Source organism: Corythoichthys intestinalis, chromosome 3 (genome assembly GCF_030265065.1).
Source record: "Corythoichthys intestinalis isolate RoL2023-P3 chromosome 3, ASM3026506v1, whole genome shotgun sequence".
In the NCBI taxonomy this organism is placed as follows: Eukaryota; Metazoa; Chordata; class Actinopteri; order Syngnathiformes; family Syngnathidae; genus Corythoichthys; species Corythoichthys intestinalis.
In genome coordinates this window covers 20732367-20758300 of record NC_080397.1, presented here as the reverse complement: position 1 = coordinate 20758300, position 25934 = coordinate 20732367, and the positions used below count along the sequence as shown (strand labels likewise).

At 40.4% G+C, this 25934-nt stretch overlaps 1 long non-coding RNA gene across 1 annotated transcript in view; it reads right to left on the bottom strand.

Annotated features, from left to right (window-relative positions):
- Positions 1-3666: 3666 nt before the first annotated feature.
- The window catches only part of LOC130912867 (uncharacterized), a 35147-nt gene continuing 12879 nt past the window's right edge, over positions 3667-25934 (bottom strand). Inside the window, exon 3 of the long non-coding RNA XR_009062655.1 lies at positions 3667-4668. This is a non-coding gene — a long non-coding RNA (uncharacterized LOC130912867). The remainder of the gene's footprint in view (positions 4669-25934) is intronic.

Here is a 25934-nt window from a genome sequence, read left to right as displayed (position 1 = left end):
GCGTCAATGAGCATTCGATAGTTCAGCGGTGAGGGAACACGTTGCTCTGTAATTCGCCGCCAAGCCACTAGAGGGGTGTGGCGTTATGTTTGTACGGTTTTGGTTCATGCTTGTTGACTTCCGCTTGTCTAGTTTAACGGAGAAAAAATAAACAATGCAAGATGGAACGCTAGAATGTAAATCTTCTGCTCATCAACATTGAATAAATGTTGATAATACAAATGTGGAAGGGCAGGCGCCGCAGAAGACGGTTTCGAGGCGGTCTGGCCGACTTTTGATACCACACAGAGAGTTCTAGACTCGGGTGGAGACAGCTATTTGTGGCGGCTAGCTCCAAACTGGCGTTGAGCACTGCGTCCAAGGTCTGCAAAGCCCTCCAGCCCGATTTGTTTGCCGTGTCGTACAACCGGCCATAGCAGATTTCTGGCGTCTATGGAACTTCCCAAACTGCGTTGGGAGCCTTGATTTTAACGTTATCATAAAAAGCACCGAGGCACTCTCAATCAGTGATGATGTGTCGTGTGTGAACTGTCTGTTATTGAAAATTAAAGATAAAAACAACACTTTTGACAGCAAACCTGTGCTTTATTCTTCATATACTTGAAGTGTGACACGTCAATAAGTCACAGACTCACAGCAAACATATGTACACAATAAATTGTGAAGAGCACCAACCAAAAATACGACATGAAGTGGAAAAAAAGTTGGCAGTTTTTGGCCGACCCGAGTCACCGCTTCGTGTGGCCACTCGATTCCGAACACACGTTTCGGTGGTTCTTCCATTTTTTTTTCAATCGCCGACCTTGCCATTTGGCAATCATAATAATGTCTTGACGAGACTTGCTCTTCGATGATACTCCCGTCGGCTTGGTCAATTTTTGCCTGTAGAAAAATAATGTTTTACAATGGCGGTGATTTCACACTGAACCGGAAACAACAGTCTGAGCGAACCAATCACAGTCAATTTCCTCTACGTCTCATGCGTTGACGTGACACTAGGCTGACGCTAGGGTTTGAAAAATCAATAGGATTGCGTCAGGCTACGGCGCAGGGTCGTAAATCGGGTCTTCCTTGACGGCGCAGGTCTGACGCGGAAGTATAACTCGGCCTTTAGTCTTTAAGCCGCTGTGACGCCACAAGAAGCTTTTTATGTTGACATTTTTGGGAATAAATTCTTAAATCCCTGAATTCTTTATAGATATGGATCAATTCTTGTTTAAAAGCAAAAAAACGGGGAGTTTGCATTTATTTTACGTAAATATTGTGAATTATGACGCCAATGTCGTAGCGGTCAATTTCTCCCATTGATTTTTTCACGACGTTTCAAAATGCAGGCATGGTACGCAAAATAGAATCATTACCTTGAATCCTCGAACAAATCACTCCTGAGACAATCCTTCCTGTTTGTATGCGGTACAGCTTTCATACTTTTTCAACCTAAATCTGGCATTGGAGAATAACTGCGACCGACTTCAACCGACTGTAACGGAGTGTAGGACGGCCTCCTACTTGAAGGCGTGGCCCAGAGTCTGATGAATGTGACCTGTCAATATCATTATGAAGTCTATGACTGGTACAAGAAAACGGTTTCGGTTAAGGGCTGATTTATGCTTCTGCGTTCCGTTGACAGCGAGCAATGGCGTAGACCCTACGTTGTCATTGAATATTCGAACTTCTACGTCAAGGGAACGCTTTGCTCTGTAATTTCCTGCCAAGCCACCTTAGGGGGCTTTGTCTATGTACGATTTTAGGGGACTCTTGTTGAATTCCTTTAGTTTGCCTCCGGTCATAGACAGCAATGGCAACGGAACGTGTGTATTTGGAGTTGCAGCTAATCAATACTGAACAACAAATGTTGTTATTACAAATGTTGTGGCGTAGGCGACACAGAAGATGTTTGTAGAGGTGTTTGAATGCTTTAAAATGGTGTTGTTGTTGTGCTCAACCAGAAACAACATTCTTTATTTTTTTATTATTACAGTGCCTTGCAAAAGTATTCGGCCCCCTTGAACCTTGCAACCTTTCGCCACATTTCAGGCTTCAAACATAAAGATATAAAATTTTAATTTTTTGTCAAGAATCAACAACAAGTGGGACACAATCGTGAAGTGGAACAAAATTTATTGGATAATTTAAACTTTTTTAACAAATAAAAAACTGAAAAGTGGGGCGTGCAATATTATTCGACCCCCTTGCGTTAATACTTTGTAGCGCCACCTTTTGCTCCAATTACAGCTGCAAGTCGCTTGGGGTATGTTTCTATCAGTTTTGCACATCGAGAGACTGACATTCTTGCCCATTCTTCCTTGCAAAACAGCTCGAGCTCAGTGAGGTTGGATGGAGAGTGTTTGTGAACAGCAGTCTTCAGCTCTTTCCACAGATTCTGGATTGGATTCAGGTCTGGACTTTGACTTGGCCATTCTAACACCTGGATACGTTTATTTTTGAACCATTCCATTGTAGATTTGGCTTTATGTTTTGGATCATTGTCCTGTTGGAAGATAAATCTCCGTCCCAGTCTCAGGTCTTGTGCAGATACCAACAGGTTTTCTTCCAGAATGTTCCTGTATTTGGCTGCATCCATCTTCCCGTCAATTTTAACCATCTTCCCTGTCCCTGCTGAAGAAAAGCAGGCCCAAACCATGATGCTGCCACCACCATGTTTGACAGTGGGGATGGTGTGTTCAGGGTGATGAGCTGTGTTGCTTTTACGCCAAACATATCGTTTTGCATTGTGGCCAAAAAGTTCAATTTTGGTTTCATCTGACCAGAGCACCTTCTTCCACATGTTATGTGTGTCTCCCAGGTGGCTTGTGGCAAACTTTAAACAAGACTTTTTATGGATATCTTTGAGAAATGGCTTTCTTCTTGCCACTCTTCCATAAAGGCCAGATTTGTGCAGCGTACGACTGATTGTTGTCCTATGGACAGACTCTCCCACCTCAGCTGTAGATCTCTGCAGTTCATCCAGAGTGATCATGGGCCTCTTGGCTGCATCTCTGATCAGTTTTCTCCTTGTTTGAGAAGAAAGTTTGGAAGGACGGCCGGGTCTTGGTAGATTTGCAGTGGTCTGATGCTCCTTCCATTTCAATATGATGGCTTGCACAGGGCTCCTTGAGATGTTTAAAGCTTGAGAAATCTTTTTGTATCCAAATCCGGCTTTAAACTTCTCCACAACAGTATCTCAGACCTGCCTGGTGTGTTCCTTGGTTTTCTTAATGCTCTCTGCACTTTAAACAGAACCCTGAGACTATCACAGAGCAGGTGCATTTATACAGAGACTTGATTACACACAGGTGGATTCTATTTATCATCATCGGTCATTTAGGACAACACTGGATCATTCAGAGATCCTCACTGAACTTCTGGAGTGTGTTTGCTGCACTGAAAGTAAAGGGGCCGAATAATATCGCACGCCCCACTTTTCAGTTTTCTATTTGTTAAAAAAGTTTAAATTATCCAATAAATGTTGTTCCACTTCACGATTGTGTCCCACTTGTTGTTGATTCTTGACAAAAAAATTAAATTTCATATCTTTATGTTTGAAGCCTGAAATGTGGCGAAAGGTTGCAAGATTCAAGGGGGCCGAATACTTTTGCAAGGCACTGTATTTGAACGTGTCCTATTCAGCTGCTTGACACAGAGAATGGAAATCTGAGTGTCCGATTGGTCTGAACAGTCTTAATGTATCACATGGGAGTATGACATTCTCCCATTGTGATCATTAAACTTGCCTCGTTTATTAGGGGAAAGCAGCAAACAAGAAGGGGTTATGGGGGGACAAAAGAAAATGAGACAGACAGAAGAAGCACAAACAACAACAAGAAATACATTAAACGCCTACACTAACTATGAAACAACGTTGTGAGTGGACCAAACACAGTCCTTTGACGTTCACGTCACAACACGTTGACGTGACGCATAGTCAGGATTCTTTGGAGGCGCATGTCAGGCTACAGTGTAGGGTCCAAATCGGGTCTGCGTTAATGGAGTAGGTCCACTGTCATGCAGAAATCAGCCTTAAGACCCAGTCATTGGTTGTGTCCAAGGCGTGCGTGAATGTGAAACTTGGAGATACTGCTTGAGAATGACAGGAATCTTATCTTCCATTGTAATATTGTTAATGTGCCACAAAATGCATCACTCAATCAAGGGTTACTTTTAAATGTCTTTGTTATTGTTTTATTCTGAGAAGATCATACAAAATTCAGATGCCTCGTTCAATCTGTATCCAAACAGGAGTCACACAGCACACAAAAGCACTGTATTCTGCTGCCAAATAACTGACGGTTATTTTAACTCACTCATCTCTGGAACAAAGGACACAATGCTCAAGCTCATGATCAAAAGGCACTGATCTTCAGATCCTTTTCGCCGTCTTTTAGGCTTCAAAAGCCTTCAAATGTCTCACAAAGGAAGTGATGGGGGGGTTGCTGATGGGGCAGCTGCCTGCAAGGTGAAAGCAGCCAGAAAACATGAACGCGTCTAATAATACTTCAGCTGCGTTTTCAGACAGCGTGCCTGTTGCCTTGCTGTCTGCCTGTCTGCCTTTCTCGCTCATCGTCTAGCTGGCTCGCTGTAATCTGTGGGGGTGACACCGCACTGAGTCAGCCTGGACTTTCCAGACTCTACTCCTCACAGCCTTGCTGGAATTCACAAAGATTTTCCCTGCAAATGCAAACACACACACAGACACATTGCTTTATACTTTAAACTTTTTTCTTTATACATAGAACCTTTTTGCTTCACTTTAAACGTGTTCCTCCACCATATCACAGTTACTTGTTCACTCCCCTGCAGGATCACAGATTTTCAACCAATCATTATGTTGTTTTTACTGGATATGAGAAGTCCTCTACTATTGTATATTTACCTTAGAAACAATTTCTTCATTTGAACACTAACAGTACGTGCTTGTTGAGAATCTTAAAAACAAAATTTTGAGTTTCGTACTTTCAATGTAACTCTTTGTATGCAACATAGGGTGATTCTCATGAAAGCTATGCATTATGGTAATGAAGGACATTTACCAAAGCTATCCTAAAAAAAACCAGAATGCTACGCTGACTCAGTAATTATTTTTTCATCAATAGTTTGAGCTCCCGAATATTCTATTTACAGTAAAATATCTAATTGATTAATGTCTAAAAAAGATGTAGTATTACACATTATAGTAAGGATCATACAGTACCCTCCATAATTATTGGCACCCCTGAAAAAGATGTGTTTTTAGCTTCTCATATATATTTTTTTTTAATTCAAATAATATGGGACCTTAATGGGAAAAAAAGAGAAAAATCCAACCTTCAATACAAGTGCACTCAATCAGTGGGGAAAAAAATCCCACATAAAGAAAAAATTATTTGACATCAAATAAGGTGTGTCACAATTATTAGCACCCCTGGTGTGAATACTTTGTACAACCCCCTTTTGCCAACAAAACAAGGTCTGGGGACTGAGATGGCCATGGGAGGAGTTTGATTTTGTGTCTGTTGAACCATTTCCATGTAGATTTGGCCATATGTTTAGGGTCATTGTCTTGCTGAAAGACCCAGTGACGACCCATCTTCAACTTTCGGGCAGAGGGCAACAGATGCTGATTTAAAATGTCCTGGTATTTCAAAGCATTCATGATGCCATGCACCCTAACAAGGTTCCCAGGGCCTTTGCAAGCGAAACAGCCCCACAGCATCACTGACCCACCCCCATACTTCACAGTGGGTATGAGGTGCTTTTCAGCTCAATCTTGGTCTCATCCGACCAAAGCACACGGTGCCAGTTGAAGCCTGGGACCGTGTGTATTTTTGTGTGAGACCAAGATTGAGCTTTTTGGCAACAAACACTCTAAGTGGGTCTGGCGTGCCACGAAAGATGCGAATGTGTTCATCTTTTGTCTTGCCTTTTTTTGTGGTGCATTATGGGTTAGAATATCTTAAAAAAAAACAACAACAACAACAACAAACACTGAACTCAGTGAATCTTCTCAAATATTTTTTTAAACACATTAAGAAACATTTACACTAGGCCTGAACGATATTGGAAAAAACTATTGCTGTGATTTTTTTTGGATTTGCGATAGATTGCGATATTATATTGCGATATTAAAAAAAATGTATATATTTTTTTTTTCAAGAAATTTTCAGAAGATGACTTAAATAGCTGTTTGGAAAGACTTTAGATGACTCACCATCACCACAGTGTACAGTCATCCCTTGTTTTTCGCGGTTAATGAGGACCAGAACCTGCCGCGATAAGTGAAAAACTGCGAAGTAGCGCACCCCCCCATTTTTTTTTTTTTTTTTTTTTTTTTTGTGTGTGTGTGTGTGTTTTGTGCCCAATGTATTTATTCAGATTTAGCATTGGAAAGAGATACATAAAAGACATGTTTTTTTCTCACTTCTCTCACTTTCTCATAAATGGTTTTTAAGCACTTCAAATGTCATAATTATGATAAGTTTTAAACATAACTGTCCAACCAAATCATTTTTGAACAAGAATAAAGTACTGTAGCAGATAAATGCTTGGCTTTATTAAATGCTTCTGTTTATCTACTTTAGCTGTGACCGTTGAAGTGACATGTAGAAATTTCAAACTCCTCATGATCACTTCTGGCATTTAAATGTCTCCAACGTCCCCACAGTACACACATTCATTCCAGCGCGGCTTCCTTGCAACTGTTTAAGAAGTTAAACGATGATTGACAGATGCCCGTGTGAAGTCTGCTTCTTTGGCCAGATCAAAGCCATCGTTGTGCCCAGTGACTGAAAGGATCAAAAGGCTGGGAGAAGGAGGGTAGGAGGCTGTGCGCAGACCAGAAAGTGAGGCGTATGTGGATCAAAAAAAAGAAAAACTATCGCACGTGCTTGCGATGGGACTATCGCGCACACGCACATCGCGATGGCGATGTCTAAACGATATATCGTTCAGGCTTAATTTATACCTTATCATAACCTGCTAAATTATTGTTTATAAATATAACATTCATGATGCTGTATCGAGGTGAAAACATCAAAGCCTTTCGTGGATGCATTATGAATTTACAACTTGAAAATCTGTTAGAAAACATACAATATACTATTTTGGTAACAATTCGTGGACTGGGCCACAAAATAGACATAACCATCTTTCAACTAAAAATGAGCTATTTCCGGTTTTTAGGACTAAATCCCTAAAATCTTCAAAGACATTTGGTGGTATGAAAAAGTATCTGAACCTTTTGGAATTTCTCACATTTCTGCACGTGTCTGCTTTATCTAAAACCACCCAAACATTTATAGGTTTTCATATTTTAATGAAGATAGTGTGCAAACAATGACAGAAGGGGGAAAAAAGTAAGTGAACCATCACATTTAATATTTTTTGCCCCCCTCCTCCCCCCTTTGGCAGCAATAACTTAAACCAGACGCTTCCTGTAGCTGTAGATCAGTCTGGCACATCGATCTGGACTAATCTTGGCCCATTCTTCTCTACAAAACTGCTGTAGTGAGGTCAGATTCCTGGGATGTCTGGTATGAATCGCTGTCTCTAGGTAATGCCACAGCATCTTAATTGGGCTCAAGTCTGGACTTTGACTTGGTCACTCCAAAACGTGTATGCTGTTCTTCTGAAACCATTTTTAAGTTGATTTAGTTCTTGTTTTTTATCATTGTCTTGTTGTCTTGATCCATCCTCTTTTCAGCTTCAACTGTCTGACATATGGCCTCAGGTTTTCCAGCAAAACATCCTGGTAAACTTTTGAATTCATTCTTTCATTCATGATTGCAAGTTGTCCAGGACCTGAGGCAGCAAACAGCCCCAAATGACGATGCTCCCTCCACCATGCTTCACGGTGGGGATGAGGTGGTAATGTTGGTGAGCTGTTCCATTTTTCCTTCACACATGACGTTGTGTGTTACTCCCAAACAATTCAACTTTGGTTTCATCAGTACACAAAATACTATGCGAAATTTCTGTGGAGTGTCCAAGTGCGTTTTTGTGAACATTTAACGAGCATCAATGTTTTATTTTAGACAGCAGTGGCTTCCTCCGTGGAGTCTTCCCATGAACACCATTCTTGGCCATAGTTTTACATATAGTTAATGTGTGCACTGAAATATTGGACTGTGCCAGTGACTTCTGTAAGTGTTTAGTAGACACTCTAGGTTTTTTTTTTTTTACCTCTCTGAGTAATCTGCACTGAACTCTTGGTGTCATCTTTGGTGGACGGCCACTCTGTGGGAGAGAACCAACAGTGTTAAACTCTCTCCATTTATAGTCAACTTCTCTGATTGTCGATTGATGGGCATCCAGACTTTTAGGGATGATTATGCAACCTTTCCCAGTTTTATACAAATCAACACTCCTTGATCACAGCTCTTTAGACAGCTCTTTTGACCGAGCCATGATATACTGTACATCAGACAATGCTTCTCATCAAGACATTTCTGACCAAGTGTATGTTTTATAGTGGGCAGGGCAGATTTAAACCACTCATCAGTTATTGGGCACACACCTGACTTAAAATGTTTGGTTTCAGTTGCTCTTTAAGTCTTTTTTCCCCATTCTGTCATTGTTTGCATGCTATCCTCATTAAAATATGAAAACCTATAAATGTTTGGGTGGTTTTAGTTAAAGCAGACATCGTATTTTCATCTGTGTGATTTTAACAGAGATAGGATCGCATTTGATGGAGATTTTATGCAGAAATGTGAGACATTCCAAAAGGTTCAGTTACTTTTTCATACCACTGTAGTTCAGGTTAGCTTCATGAGAATCACTACCTAGGCAACAATGAGGTATACTGAAAGAGATGCAGCATATTAAAGTAGCAAGGCAGAGATACTTACTGTATGTTCATTTTTCACTCAGAAAAGCAAGAATGTACGTATCTGTATATTGCTGATTCATGTGTTAAAGTAGCAAGGGCATTTCACATTATCTGTTAGTATTAGGCTAGTTGACTCGTAGATAGAGAAAAAACATAATTGACACTGGTAGGAAGCTTTGTAATTGCCTATAGATTCCAACTGATGAGACAAAACACTACTTTTGTTTAAATCAAGCTCCTCAACTCACTTTATTTTGTCATTGCCTTACTATGAACATGTGAATATTCATATATTATATTATATCATATCATATATCATTTATATATATTTGGGGGGGGGTTGAAAATGTTGGTGTTTAAATATCATATGACATGTCCTGTTGATATCAATTCACTTCCTGTTGATTTGGGGACATTTCAGGGACATGTCCCGTTGGTATCAGGTTACTTCCTGTTGATTGACTTACTTGGGCTCCAGTTGAATGTCAATGGGCTGTAATGGTAAGTTTTTGGTCAAAAACCACAACCACACAGGTTTTTCTGCCATTAAAAATGGATGGGAAATTTGGACGTACATGGCTGTCAATTGCATGAATATGCATGGCTGTCAATGGCATCGACTTTACTTGGGTGCCAGTTGAATGTCAATGGGCTGTCATGGTAAATGGTCAAAACTCACAAGGACCTGTTTTCTTCCATTGAAAATGAACGGAAAATTTGGATATATATGGCTGTCAGTGGCATGAATGATTGAATGAATGACATTAGAAATGTTTTGGGGGTACCGTACCATTTTTTTTTTTTTTTCCCAAATTCATTTCATTTATGGGAGAACAGAAAATTTTGGGGTGGGGTGGGGTCATATGAAAAATTCCCTGCATCGCGGGATAATTCCGCTCCTTTTGAGATTTGAATGGTTTGGGCTATGCGGCGAGCTGAGAAAACACCATTCAAAAAACAAAAAGCAATTTTTTTATCTGGGCCTTTGCTTTGTAAAGCCCCATCTGACTTCTCTGAAGCACTTGCTTGTTGACCTACGTGAGGTCAAAAGAGCTCCAGAATTCTTCCCCAAGGTTTTGAATCAGTGAGCCTCATGTCACATGCAAGTGTGAGGCTCGATGTTCAATTTTGCTATCTTTTGCACCAAGACAGTCTGGACAGGTTGTGTGTACTGTTACCTAGGTGCAAGAGTGTGCCATTGCTTTGCATCTTAGCGCGAAACCCACCTGAGAAATACCAAGAGTTCCTTAGATATGGTGAGAACAAACAGCCCACTGACCCCAAGTCAGCTGCAAGCAGCCACTTCTTGAGGTTAGGCAGGCAGTGTTGAATACTGTGAAACAGTTGCATGTGGTTGTGGACTGAGTAAAAGGTGCATGCATTTGTGGTAAACTACAGAATTTTCAAACAAAAAAATACAGATCGTTTTCTCATTGGCCAGCAACTGAGAAAAATTCCCTCTGTCAAACTCAGAAATGTTATTCGTTTACCAGAAGACTGGAAGCTGTTGTGCCTGCCTGCATTTTTTTTCACAATATACATAACAATATACTGAAGGTGGACAAGTCTCGTCCTAATCCGACAAGTCAGGCCTTTAACGTTGTTTTTTTCATTCCCCTCATTTCATCATTTCATTACTAAAATTGTTTCCATAAAGTCATCTGAAATGAAGTGTAAGTGGTGGAACAGTTTCCTCAACATTCTTTTATTACCATTTTGGAGACAGACTAAAATCATATTCTGACTAGGTGAGTAAGTGCTTATCACACTGCTACAAGATGAAATAAAGCTCAGACGTTCTTAGGATCATCAGACCATGTTCAACAGAAAGCAAAAAGCTTCCAAATGAACCAAAAGGTTTGTGCTTTTACTTGTACTATTTTGTTATACTAAGTTGTGCTTAATTTTGTTCTCATACTGAAAGTCTCACCTGTTCAGTAAACAAAGGTTCTATGATGACGACAGTTGAAAGTATTTTCCACTGGTCATTAATAATTCTTAAATGGTTCAAGTGAATTCCCAGTACTGACGATCAGTCAGATAACATCTCACCGTTTGTTTGCACGGTAGAGATAAAAAGTAGGTCTGTTTTGATTGTAAAACATTCATGAGAAGCACATCTGGGCTTGTTGCTTAGTTTCTGCACCTAAGACACATGCACCTGTCTTTGTTAGTGCATTTTATGACGACACTCATGCTGCCTGGAGCCATTGTTAACTCACAAGTGTGTCAACTCGGTGCATCATTATGTGCACGTGCAAGTTACAGGCTTTGCATCTGCTGCTTGTTTTACCAGAAATAAAACTGACAAAAGGTTGGGTTTAATCAAAGTTGTTGACCAAAGCCTGATTCCATCTCACTAAATGATAGCATGCTTCTTTGGCTAGGTTCATACTACAGGTCTTAATGCACAAATTCTGATTTTTTTTTTGCCATATCTGTTTTTTTGGTGTGCCCATTCAGACTGCCTTTGTCCATTGAGACCGTTCAAGTATCACGCATACGCACTAATTCGCAGTGCGAGATGCGCTCAGCAAAGAGACCCGCATGCGCAGAAACATTCCAAAAAGAGGACACAAGTAACAGACATTAATAATCCCCGTTCAGTCTTCTTTTCAAAGTTTATATGGACTGATAGAACATACACGCACACATATGAGCCTTGACGTGTGTGCGTGAAATGACGTGGGTGCGTCAGTTTACCCCGACTAGGTCATGTGTGCAATAATGAAATATTGCTCATTCGGCGCACAGAATGAAAATAAAAAATTGTAAGGCTTATTATTTTCTTCATTTTATTTTTTATGACAGTGGTCAAGCCCGCTTCATGCTTAAAAGCAGATTTTAAGCTAGGCGCTAATGCCTACATGGCTGCCAACCTCCGTGCCTCTTGCTCTTTGCTGACATAATTGCTGCATGAATTCCGATTTGGGAGTCTTGACAGTTCAGACCGCCAGTCACGTTCTAAAAAAATGTGGCCCAGATCGGATTTGAACCACATACGAAAGTGACTCAGATCGGATTTGAAATGGTCCACTTCTATGATACTTGTCCCGTTCAGACAGTCAAGTTAATGCCTGACTCGAGTCGGAAAAATACGAAAAAATCGGATTCGTGCATTAAGATCTGTAGTATGAACCTAGCCTTTGTTAAGTTAAAGAGTTAATTTACCAACAATCAGCATTAACATGAGAGCCATCGTAGAAGTTAAGTCTGTTTCATCTTCGTGGGATTTTGTGCAGATTCTGTTGAAAAAGGAGTACCTCAGTACAGGGCAGCACCCAGCATCAGTTCAGAGTACTGTACTTTAAAACGGTAGTTCAAACATTCAAGTTCACACAGTAGGCTTGCATCCTATGTACACAAGTACTTAGCCGCACCTGCAACATTATTCTAGAGAAAATAAAATGTTCAAGGACTGCCTCCGTTGTTACGGTCATCTTGACATAGCTAGTCCATCTGGAACCTATAGACCCCACTCACGTGACGTCACAACCACGCCCCCGCGCCATATTGTCCGTCAACTTGTCGTGTTGATGCATTACCGCTACGTAAATTCCTCCTATTATGGCGTGTTTTTCTGCTCGTTTCTGATTTTCGTTCGCTGATTGTTTATTAACATTAATGATCAAAATGGTGAAGGCGTGTGTGGCGGTCGTTTGCAATAACAGAGAAGATAAACGTAGAGACTTAAAGTTCTACCGTATTCCGAGAGACCCGGAGAGGAGAGCGAGATGGACTACTGCAATTCGACGGGAAAACTGGGCTCCAAACGATTACCACAGATTATGTAGTAGTCATTTTATATCTGGTAAGATGCATTTAATATATATATAGAGGGTTTTGCGCTGACAACCACAATTAAGATCATTGCTAGGCTAATCGCCGACAGCATACCGTTTCAAATTCAAGATGCTTATTTCTTCCACCGTCTTTAATTTTTGAATAATATTTAGCTGGTAACAAGTGAAAGAAGCTGGCCTCGTCTACGGATCATCGGTTAAACAGGGGTGTCCAAACTTTTTGCAAAGGGGGCCAGATTTGGTGTGGTAAAAATGTGGGGGGCTACCTGGGCTGATTTACGTAGAACAATACATTTAAAGAAATTTTAGCAAGCCCTTCTGTGTGTCACATTTGCTTTATTATTATTATTTTTGATGCATAATTTCAACGATCTCGCCTTTGTGGCGTTCTCTTTCGACCCTCGGGCTCTTGTGAAATACTGCTGCTGTGAAATTAAATTAGCTTCAAGTTGCTTTAATTTCTCGTTACATATCTTCCGCGACTGTCTCTTTGCAAATGAGGCAGACACAGTTGTGTATTTTATTGAAGAAATAGTCCAATATGCACCTATCCTTGACGCGTCGCAGTCAACTTTTTTTTTTTATTGATTGTCGCCATTTTAGAAAATTGGAAGGGTCACACGGGGTAATGTTGCTTAGAGTGCTGCTCTTAAAGTTTTTCAAAGTTTCTTGAGAATAGTCTGAGTTTCTGTGGACAAGATAGTTGTAGATATCAGGGTAGCAGATGTCAGGCAGAGACGGCGAAGACAGCGGGTCGAAAAACATCGATTTAGGCATCAAATATGGATCTGGCGAATGGATAAACTGAAGCTTTTCCACATAACACCTTTTATGCAACGCATCCAATGAGTTTACAGCATCAGATAACGCCGGGGCTTCCATGAATTGCTCTATAAATTGCACGACTAATTGAAACCATTGAGAATAGGGCTAAACAATGACGGACAATATGGCGGCCGGATACAGCGACACGTCATTTTGTGACGTTGGTGAGTAGGGTCTATTGGACTGCGTACCAGCCAGTCACAGGGCATATCAACACAAAATCATAAATGGTCACGAACACAACAGTGAAAGAATATTTTATTCATGCTTATAAAACACAATTATTAACTGCTGTGAAAGTATGCGTTTTTATGCTTTCATTTGAGACTGTATCCATGTTCTTGCGCTTCACATGTATTTCTTTGAACCTATTACAATGGGTATCTGTGGACTGCCATATCTGATTTGACTCTCTCTCTCTCTCTCTCTCTTGTACCAGCTACAGCCAGTGCTCAAGGTCATAACTCAGGATGTTTTTCTGTGGAAAATCACCGGAGTTGGCCAGTAATAACTTTCACTTATGTTTTCCTAGAAGGTATCATTTCAGAGTAAGCAACGCCCTTTCAACAAGCATATAGACCCTTGGCTTGTGTATTTTCGTTGTACTCCTGTGTGGTCACAGCTCCTGGCTGGATCACACCATTTGTACTCTTCATATATATCTTGCTTATCAGTAAAGTCTTCGAAGCAGGCAATCCTTGGCTGAGTCCGATTCTCTTCTCTCATTTGAGTTGATACTTGTCCTGAAGTTAAAAAGTGAACTTCCCTGACAACAACAAAGCCAATTTTGGGTCTTCCTTTCTGGTTTGTGGGAAGAAATGCATGTACACCTTTGGAAACGAAATATATCAATGTTTTAAATGTTTAATCAGACCAACACGCTGCAAATTTGTATGCTGTCGGGTTATCGTTCCAAAAACAGAATTATCTTGATAATAATATTTTACAACAAATACCTTCGAGTCTTGTGTTACTCACGTTCCACCACATGTGTAATGGACTGCCTTAACCTTAACTTTTTTTTTTTTTTTTTAAATAAATAAATATATAAAATGATTTTTATGATCTTGGTCTTGTAATGTCTTGACTCCTTATAGTCTTGTTCTTGCTAGGTTCTGGTCTAGAGCACAACACTTGGCCCATCCCTGGTAACAAAGCAAAACTGCAAAAAACGCAAAGTGCAGATTACAATATGTCACACCAAACCCTTGTTTGCTTATTTTTGCACACAAGCCTGTTGAAAAAATGCCTCCGCCCATTGTTGACATAATGTGTTCAATGCTGGGAGACAGTCATTTAAATCATGCAGGTTAAATCAGGCACAGGGAGCAGACATGAGATGGATGGCGACAGATAAAATGTCCAACAGGAAAGACAAGTTCTACCCCCTATTAAATGCAACTAAGCACGATGTTAGTGAAAATACTGTTTGAGGATACACTCTTCATGAAGTTATCTGATTAAATCAAGGCTATTGTGGTTAGATCGGCTTGTGGATAATGATTGTAGGGGGAAAGCTAGGTTTCAACAGGTAGAAATTTTGTCTGGATTGCGAGGGCGACAGATTCTTATCAGTGCTGCAGCAGCATGCATTGTTGTGAGTGCAAATAGTTGAAGACATGGCGGCTAGAGTGGAAAATATGGCCTTTGTTTACACACATGCTTGAATCCATGTGTGCATGTGTTTGCAAACACAACAGAATGAGTGTGCCAGCTATGTCATGTTAACAGGTGTGCGTCTGTGTATGCAGCCGCTTTAAAACGTTATAGGGACATAAATTTGTGTTTGCACTGTGAGAGAGGGGGACACGCCCTATCATTTAGGGGAGAATTGAAAGTATGACACACAGGTCATGGTGCCCTGGGTGCAAGGTTAGGTGTAGTGACAGTTACACTTAAGAGTCTCCAGGACGAGAGATCAGTGGAGGTGAGCAAACAAAATTAATGTATATTTGCATGGGGATATGTTTTAAAGCTCTATTCCACCAAATTACAGTATATTGCTACATTAGTCTAGCACCAATCTGGCAAATTGCAGTGTTCAAAAACACTGAGGCAAATTCAGTGCATCACACCCCAGTTATTTGAGTTAATTGGGGCACGAAAAGCTTAATTAGCAACAAATTAGTAAAATGAAGCAGTGGTTTTTATGCAAAACACTGTCATGTGTCATTTCATTGAGTTGACTAATTTTTAGTTATTATGCAAATAAATTGAATGACAGAATGAGCTTTTTTTTTTAACAGTTGTGGAGTGACAAGATATGCCATACAGCTAAGTCACACAGCTAAGGCAAACTTGTGTACCGTGCGTGGGAATAACAACAATAACAAATTCCCAATAGTTTACCACTTATTTTTGAGAGCCTGCTAACATACTGCATTTCCACCTGGTAGGGGAGCTGCGCAGCCGCAGACAGGGAGAGGCTTCAGAGGATAGCCAAGGCAGCACAGAGGATCATTGGCGGTCCTCTCCCCTCCCTGAAGGACATCTACTCCTCCCGGTGCCTCAACAGAGCTCTAAATATCCTCGAGGACAGCTCACATCCTGGTTTCCAACTGTTTGAAATGCTCCCCTTTGGGAGACGCTATAGGTGTTTAAAAGCAAGAACAAACAGACTGAGGAACAGTTTTTTGGCTAAAGCCATCTACCTCCTGAACTGCCATATGTAACACCACATCACCCAATGTCCAAGATTCGTTTACATGCAATATGCTAAGTGCAATACTTACTCACGTGCAACATTAACGTGCAATATTTAATGCCTTCACTGTAAAACTGTTGCTACTTCACTTCTATTCACACATATTCTATGTGCAATTCTTTCTTATGTGCAATATATTAACGTGCAATATTCAATGCCTTCACTGTCAAACTGCTGGTAATTCACTTCGATTATTTGCACTACCTGAACATAGGAATATCTCATACACATTTTATATTTTATACATATTTTTTTTTTATTTTAGATTTTATACTTTTATACTTGCAAGTCACTTTTGAAATTTAAACTTATCATGTACTGTAAGGGGAGATGCTCCACAATTTTATTGCACAACTGTATAATGACAGTAAAGGGCTATTCTATTCTATTCTATTCTATTCTCTTCTATTCTATTCTATTCTATTCTATTCTATTCTATTCTATTCTATTTTGCTGTGTTTTTTTTTTTTACCAAATTATCAAATTACAAGGGTAATGCAATAAAACTGGTTTCGACTCGTTTGGCCGATTTGAGCAAAGTGAACATATTATGTGTTTTGAATACGTCATTTGCGTGTTAGTAGTAAGCTCTTTCAAGTAGGCTTTTAATAATGAAAATAGTAGTGGGCAGTCCCACCTGTAAGAGACAAAACATGTATCCCACTAAAAATTAATTAAAAAGTCCTAAATGAATACAACAATAAAAATACAACTAAATCTGTTCACACAGCTAAAGTGTAAAATATTGTTTTGCTCCCAGTCTGGCAGTGTGTATTAAATTATAGATCTCAATTTGCATTGATCAAGGGATAAGAATGTTGTATGATAAAGAAAATATAACAAAAGGTTGCTTTCACTAAGGTACCATTCAGTTAAGTGAATGGATAGACATTACAGTGTGTGGTGCGTTCATTAACAGGGCGCCATCCCGTGCAGCCGTGTGACTGCGACATTCTCCAACACGTGTTCCTAAAAAGACATCTTTTGTCTCGCTAGCCAAACAAACATATTTTTTCCATGTGTAAGACAAAGAGCTGACAAAGGCTCTCTAATCTTGTCAACCGTCAACATAATTACTTGGACGTCCCCAGACCCAATTAAATGTCGCTTGCTGCTCGTCACTAGAGACAATGACAACTTGAATAGAGCCGTCACTCTAGATCAGACAAACGTGTTGCCTTGGCAACAAGGGTCAGAGGGTTTACTACTGAGGGGGTAGATGAGGATAGAAGTATGGATGGTGTAAGTGGAGTCATCCCAAGTCACTCATGCTATTTACGAATAACTGACAACAACACACTTGTCCTCAGCATCCCTTTTAAGGATCCTTCACCTCATTTATCCTCTCACTGTAGCTAATGTTTATTTTGTTGAACTGGTTTAGCTTTCATTTGACAAGTCATTTAAGTCCATTAAGTTCAGTGCATTTGTCATGCTGGATTCAGGGGAAACACTGCATCTAAATACTGTATATTGAGAATAAAAAAGTGTCTTTCAAAGCCTTAAATGACAATAGTGTTATGCACCTTAGAAAGGCTAGTCTGTGTCAACAGAATAGGGCTGGAGTTGTGATAAGTGGAACGTGTATACAAAGCTCTAAATGCCACTTTACAGTCTACTTATCTTCACTGACAGCCTGCCTTTATATCCCTTAAAGTAAATTAAATGAGAGCCAATACAAGAGGTCTGTCCAAAAAACTTACAAATATTCAAATATTGATACATTTGACGATCACAGTTGGTGAAGAAATTTTGTGTATTTTAATATTCACCATTTTTTTATCTATTGAGATGTACAGTTTTTGTGTTAGCACAACCCACGACAGCTGCTCTTTTGATTTCAGTTCTGTGCTTCTTGCCTAATGACAATAAATGAAGATTTCTTATTACTGAATCTTTACATTAAGAAAAAAAAACCTAAGTCAAGATTATGTTGAATTAATCATAAGTTACCTACGGTGAAAAACCTTACAGTATTAAACAGTTGTATGAAAAAGTGAACCTTTTGGAATTTCTCACATTTCTGCATAAAATTACTATCAAATTTGATCTAATCTTTGTCAAAATTACACAGATGAAAAAACAGTGTCTGCTTTAACTAAAACCACCCAAACATTAATACGTTTTCAAATTTTAATGAGGGTAGTATGCAAACAATGACAGAAGGGGGAAAAATAAGTAAATGAACTATCATATTTAACATTTTGTACCCCCCCCCCCCCCCCCCCCTTTTTTTAGTAACAATAATTTCAACCAGATGCTTCCTGTAGCTGCAGATCAGTCTGGCACATCGATCTGGACTAATCTTGGCCCATTCTTCTCTACAAAACTGCTGTAGTTTCTAGCAGTCAGATTCCTGGGATGTCTGGCATGAATCGCTGTCTTTAATCGCTGTCTCACAGCATCTAAATGGGGTTCAAGTCTGGACTTTGACTCGGCCACTCCAGAATGGGAATTTTGTTCTTTTGAAACCATTCTGAAGTTGATTTACTTCTGTGTTTTGGATCATTGTCTTGTTGCAGCATCTATCATCTTTTTAGCTGCATCTCTCTGACAGGCGGCCTCAGGTTTTCCTGCAAAACATCCTGATAAACTTTTGAATTCATTATTCCATTAATGATTGCGATTTTTCGAGGCCCCGAGGCAGCAAAACAGCCCCAAATCATGAGGCTCCCTCCACCATGCTTCATGGTGGGGATGAGGTGTTGAAGTTGAGGGGCTGTTCCATTTTTCCTCCACTTACTGTAAGTCTTTAGCAGACACTCTAGGGTTCTTTTTTTACCTCTCTGAGTATTCTGCGCTTTTTTGGGAGAGAAGCAACAGTGCTAAACTCTCACCATTAGTAGACAACGTCTCTCACTGTCAATTGATGAACATCCAAACTTTTAGAAATGGTTTTGTATCCTTTCCAAGCTTTATACAAATCAACAATCCTTGATCGAAGGTCTTCAGACAGCTCTTTTAACCGAGCAGCAGACAATGCTGTTCATCGAGACATTTCTTACCGGGTGTGTGTTTTATAGTTGGCAGGGCATCTTTAAACCACTCATCAGTGTTTGGGCACACACCTGACTTAAAATGTTTTGATAAAAATTGGCTTCAATCGCTCTTTTAGTCTCTTTTCCCCCTTCTGTCATTGTTTACATGCTATCCTCATTAAAATATGAAAACCTATAAATTTTGGTGTGGTTTTAGTTAAACCAGACACTGTATTATCATGTGTTATTTTGACAAAGATCAGATGACATTTGATGGCGATTTTATTCAGAAATGTGAGAAATTCCAAAAGGTTCAGATACTTTTTCATACCACTGCATGTGCACTTGCAAGACTGGAGTGCAACAGTATTTTCCTGCTGACCCTCAATGACAATACCTACAATTAATATTACTCTACTGAATTATTTATATAGGAAATCCATGCCAAAAAGAAATGTACAGCAAAGTGAAAACTGTGTCGTAAAATACTGCAACATAAAAAAGCTAAGGCAACATAATAACCAACGGACCAAAAATATATTTGACTTTTACAATCATTTGTGAAAATATATCAAGATATTACCAATGTAAATGGATGTGATTCCATGAAATGTATGGTGAAATAAAATTACCCTAAACCAATTTTACCAATCAACACAAATAAACTGGAACCTCATCGGATGGTGTTTAAAGTCCACAATTTTAGTTTGAAGAAGCAATTTTGAGCAAATGTCAATTGGAAGCAGGTATCCTCAACAGATGGGCAGTACTAAATTCCAAAGTTGTCTAAATGTTTTTGCGAGGATTCAATATGTAGACCAGTCCTTCTCAAATAGTGGGGTCACAAAGCAATTCTGGGGGGCACATACAGTATGACCTTGGGGTAGCAATCTTTTTATCGTACTAGAATAAAGTGTAATTGCACATCCACTCAGTGGGTGGCAGTGGCGCTCTCGTTTTCAGAGTGTGCGCAATATTTTTGCGCCAAACAAGAGCACACTCAGCTCAGCAAAGAGCAGGAGACATGAAGGACATTGAACAAACCCTTCACCGACACCATTAAAAAATATATTTGACAGGGATGTCGGAGATGTCTCGCGAAAGCTAAGACGAGGAAATATGATGAAGCGTATGTCGCGTTTGGCTTCACTTTTAATCAGTGTTGTTAATAACGGCGTTACAATATAACGGCGTTACTAACGGCGTTATTTTTTTCAGTAGTGAGTAATCTAATTAATGACTTTTCTCATCTTGGCAACGCCGTTACCGTTACTGAGGCGGGAAAGGCGTGCGTTACTATGCGTTACTAAGTTGGTTGAATAAAAAAATTCAGAGAGACGGACTCACGGAGACGAGAGAGCAGAGCAGGAGTGGGGAAGACGCCGTTGCAAACGCGATGCTAGGTGGCTCCAATAACACCAGACTGTAACCTACAAACTACGCCCACATGATACGGTAGATATCACATATTATAGAACAAGATGCAAATGATAGACACGGCTGCATTGGCAACATGTTTTAAGGACTACATGCGTTAGTAAACAGCCGCCATCTTAAAGCAGTAGACCTCTCAGGAAGGCTCTGTTGTAGAGATCCTTCCTAGCGAACCTACTTTTTTTTTTGTTGAAAGTAGACAGAAGGGAACTAATGCAATGGTGGGTGCAATTTTAACAACTTTAACGGTTGATTCACAACTTTAAATGACTTCCACACATAGCAAAGGTTACTATCTAGTTATCGCAATACCCTTGTGTCTAGTTAAGTGGAAGGTAAAGAATTGGGCTAGGGCCAATTGTTCCCAAAACCCTTTAAACTTCACATTGTGTGACCTTTTTTTTTTTTTTTTTTTTTTTTGGAAACATGAAAATTATCACTAGTTACTTTGCCAAGTAACTAATTACTCTTAAATTCAGGTAACTGAGTTACTAACGCAATTTCTTTTTGGGAGAAGTAATTTGTAACTGTAATTAATTACTTTTTTAAAGTAAAATTAACAACACTGCTTTTAATACAGTGGGACACGAGGAAAGATCAGTACGTTTACTGTATCAAAAAATGTTGGCATAAGACAGCATGAAGCCAAATCAATAAAGACGTCACTTAGAGACATTAGACCCCAATCACACTGATAAGCCGCTTGACTTTTCTCAGCAAAAACCAAATATTGCCAACAATCGTCCCGATGTGTGAGTGTTACATCAGTACACTAGCGAGTACTGTTAGCATAATATAAGGTGGCATACCAAGATGCTTAATGCAAAAAAAAAAAAAAAACAGCAAAAAAAAAAACATACCATAGAAAAGGAGCTGATACTGCCTGCAGCATTAGACATGGGCTCGGTCATGCTGAATGATACAACTGCTGCAAAAATAAAAACTGTCTCTCTGTTCAAATACACTGTCGCTTTTGTTTTATGAATTTTTGTTTTCCCACTCAAATGGTTTCGCATTTTCTGCTCTGAGTTACTGTGGCTAACCAATTTGAATTCACTATTATTTATTGATTTTATTAAAATTTTCCTTTTCATTATTTAATTGTCAGGTACCTTGACTGTATGGCTTACAGTTTGCTTGTGACTTTTTTTTTTTTTTTTTTAATTCAGGCAAATTGATGCGCTTTACGTCTTTTCTGTTTCACACAAGAACAATGTTAATAAAGTTATATTTGATTGTAAGTTGATACACATTACTTTTTTTTCTTTAATGGTAACAAGGACATAATGTTAGAATAATTTTATTGACAAATTATACTATTTGCAGTGGTGGCAGTGAGTTGGGCGGGGTGCGAAACATTTACTTTTTTATGGAGGTCGTAACAGAAAATAATTGAAAAGCATCACATTAGGTGTACTGCAGGGTACTGCAGCTGAGGGTCCTGGTTTTTGTTCCTACTAATCAAGCTTTAACCAATGAAGTTTCTGCTATAACAAGCAGCACCTGACTGCAATCAACTGTTTACAGTTATAACACACCAGATAGGTGAAAAGGTGTTGTCTTGTTTTGTTGGAATGAAATCCAGCACTGAGCACCCACTGCGGCCTGATGTGGAACACAGTAGTTTGGACACCCTTGCTGTACTGTGTCCGATTACAATGTGTAGTTGCAAAGATACATTCGTGGAAGTGTGCGATTGTTTTGTACACCTTGACATGAATCCAAAGCCATTTTTTCCCTAAACACGCAATGGAGAAGTGAACACCCTGTGGCCCTTATTGCAGTCCTTGTCCTGTTTGGCTCTGATATCCTATAGGCAGGCAGAACAGCTGCTACTAAACCACCATGCCCGGCCTCTACTCTGCATCCAGCAGAGACACGCAACTCTTGGCGTCTGTCACTGCCTTGATACCGTTGTCCGCTAACCCATCATTGTTGTCTCCCTTGTGACTGTTAGAGGAAATGTGCAAGTTGTCTTTGTCAAGTTATGGATGCACACAAGGTTCTTCAAACAAGTCATCCAGAGGGTGAGGACAAGGAAAACTCCTTTAGCCTTTTATCGTGCATTAAGTGCATAGACACACACACACGTTGCGCCCCACCCCTACCGCCCTCTAATCTGCACGGTTCCACCCCAAGGGCTTGAGGCTGGGGCAGCTGCTACTGATGGAGCCACAGAGCCAGCTGTCCTCGCACACTCGAGCCAAACTCACGCATACACACAAACCCCTCTACTCATTCATTTGGGACAATGGAGTTATGGGCGTGCACAGGGCTCATGATTTTGGAGTGTGCCACAGTCAAAGGGAGGAGACGGGGGGGTTGACACTGTATGGGGGTTGGCGGTGGTGGTCTGTGGTTTGGCAGGGCTTTACAGTCATTAAAGTGGTTTTTATGTTCGCTTTGTGTCGAGGCAACAGTTGGCAGCACGTGTGCCGATGACACGCCTCTCTTCTTTATTGTCCGTGCAGGCCAAGCGTTCAGCCGGGAGACCTGGCTGCAACATGCTGACAGGTTTACAGGACATAAAGAGGCTTGCAAAAGCATACAAGAAGCTAAATGATGGATGAGTATTTTTGATTCAAGTATTGTCATGTGAGTTCTAGTGAAATTCAGTGTCTGTTGAACACTCAGTGACTAATTTTAGTTTTTTGGCATTTGTTTTATGTGGTCAAGTCACCAATTCACCATCTAGAATAGATCATAACATGGGTTTAACTCACAAGGGAGTGAAAGGCCAATGCAATTTGGTGTGGAACTTGAGTATGACCCATGGAAATATTGATTCACCTGAATTCAGGATAAAACTCAAAAAGTTGCATACAACAACAATAAAAGATACACAGCTTTACAGAACTCTATTATAAACATGATGTTGCAACAAAACCGACAAAGTCCCTTTGTGTCAAAGTCAGTGTTCAGCCTTGGATCAGGGTTCAGGACTGTGTTAAAGGTTCTCCTATACAGAGGAAATGTGGTGTCATAAGTGCGACACTTAGCTCTGAGACAAACCTGCTATGTGACTGACTTCAAGGGTGGTTGGGCACTAGGAAGATTGGATTGAGGCAAGTGTGGGTGGCAGGCTTGCATCAATATAAGGGAAAGTAGTGTGATGGTGCTGTCACTTCACATCAGCATATGATCTGAATGCCATGCCAGAGAACTAGATGGTCAGTGTAACGACTGTCTAGTCCTGTGGTCCATGCCAGGGTAATCTGGGTTCAATGATTTGCGATGGTCTCCATTAAATGACTTCTTTTGTATGCTTGACATATTTTTCTGCTTCATATACCTTTACATTATTCACTTTGAAGTTTGTAAGAATTATTCTGATAGGATACATTAGTGTTGCTGCCATATATATTGGCTGAAAGAAATTGAGTACTGATGATGACAATGAATCAAGTATTTGTGAAGGCAACTTTGTTGTCGGAAGAGCGTGGTGTTGAAAAAGTCATGGTTCAATATAAGGGGAACTCAAAATTTTCCCCATAATTCACTGAGCTATAAATTGTAGGAAATGCAATGAGAAGATCCACAGAAATGACACTACAACCCAAAAATCATGAGCGAGAAGGACAAAAGATGGATTAGGATGCAAGAGACAAGTAGCCAAAGCAAAATGGCAAGGAACTGACTGGCTGATTCTGGGGTATGTTGATGACAAGACCAGAAGAAACTAATAGAGCAATGAAAACATCAACAGACACTTGAACAGTAAAATCTATAGGTAGTTCCAAAGAGAAGATAAACAGTAGAAAAACGACTGCGAAAAGCGAATGTGAAGGTTACACAAATGTGCTACTGCTGATTTAATTCCTTTGCTCATCCCGTAGGATTTGAGATTGGACTAGAGGCACCTTTGGTCACAAGCCTCATTACCATCCACTATTCCACAGCTGCTCTAGTAAGTATAACAAAGTCCTTAAACTACTTCCTGCCACATTATCAACTTGCCAAGGAACAACAATTCATCCTATCACCATGTTTTGATTGGTTTATCTCTTATCTCCGACCGCTTCTCTTCACTGCTCATGCTGCTAGTGGCTCAAGCTCCATTGTCATGCCTGATTGGCTGAGTTGCTTTCAGCTTGAGCGGCCTGATTGGTGTGGTGTCAAGACAAACTCTACCATTCGCCAAGCTGTGTTTTCCAAATAGCACAGCTGCTTGGTTGTAGGGGGGGGTGTGCACATGTGTCTGTGCGTGAGTGTGAGCGAAGGCTGGTTTGGGTGGGCACGAATAAAGTGGGCTAGGTGTGTAGTTAGCAACTATAGGGACCATATGGCTGATGACACATTCACACACACCTGATGGTCGCCACACACCTGCTGTGCTTATGTATGGCTGAGTAAGACCCACATCAAAAGAAACCAAGCCCTCAGGGATGTGTGTGTTTATGTGTGCGTTTGAAGAGGCATCCACTGACTCTTTGCCTACAAAGAGGATTGTATTTGAATGAGAGGCGACTCATGTCTGGCTTTGCAAAGATAGAAAGATGGAGGGTGTTGAAAGGACGGAGTAGTAAGAGTTTGCGTGGTTGTTGCAAACACCACGCACGTAAGAAGCCCTCAAATAGACTCGTGTACAGTGCACCTACCCTAACGGGGAGGAGGTGGTGCAGAGGAGGCACTGGGAGGTAGTGTACGAAAGCAAGAAAGTAAGCAGGCTGTCATCACGGCATGCAAACACCCAACCGACGCACATGTGCGCAGAAAAGAGCCACACTCAAACGCCTACAAAGGCAACAGAGTGCGTCTTTGTCTTTCTTGTTCAGAGTCAGACGTCAATGAGAGTTGCCGCGAGGTTAGGCATACAAAAGTCATCCACTGTGAGGCCATCAGTATTCAAGTGACCTCCCACACAAGGCTGTATGCACAGTCTAAGCTACTGTACTTGTAAGGATTATTTAATACCCATACAAACAAAGGCCAGTCGCTCATTCATGCTCACTGACAAAGATTCTTATGTTTTTATTTCTGATACCCCTTTCCCACTGGCCAAAAAACCCGTGTCAACCCACTAACAATCGGCTTTTGGTGGCAGTGGGAAAGGTGCAGCGACCCGCCTCGATCCGTGTCAATCAACCCGCCAAGCGACCCGCGTTAAAATCACCTCGGCTCTGATCGTCATGCAGTGTGAAAGCAAAACCCCGGGTCAACAGTCAACACCCTAATCTACGTGGTGACATAAACTCTTACGTGATGCATCATAACAAGATGCCAGTCGCCTCCCATTTAACACGCCCTACAAACGTAGTTACGTCGATGCTAACAACAAAGCTAGTAGAAGAAGAAGAATTTACGTTGCCTCAGCACAAGCAGAGTGTTGATCCCTTGCCGCATTTCGACCATTTTGAGGGCAGTAAAAAGCATGAAAACAGAGA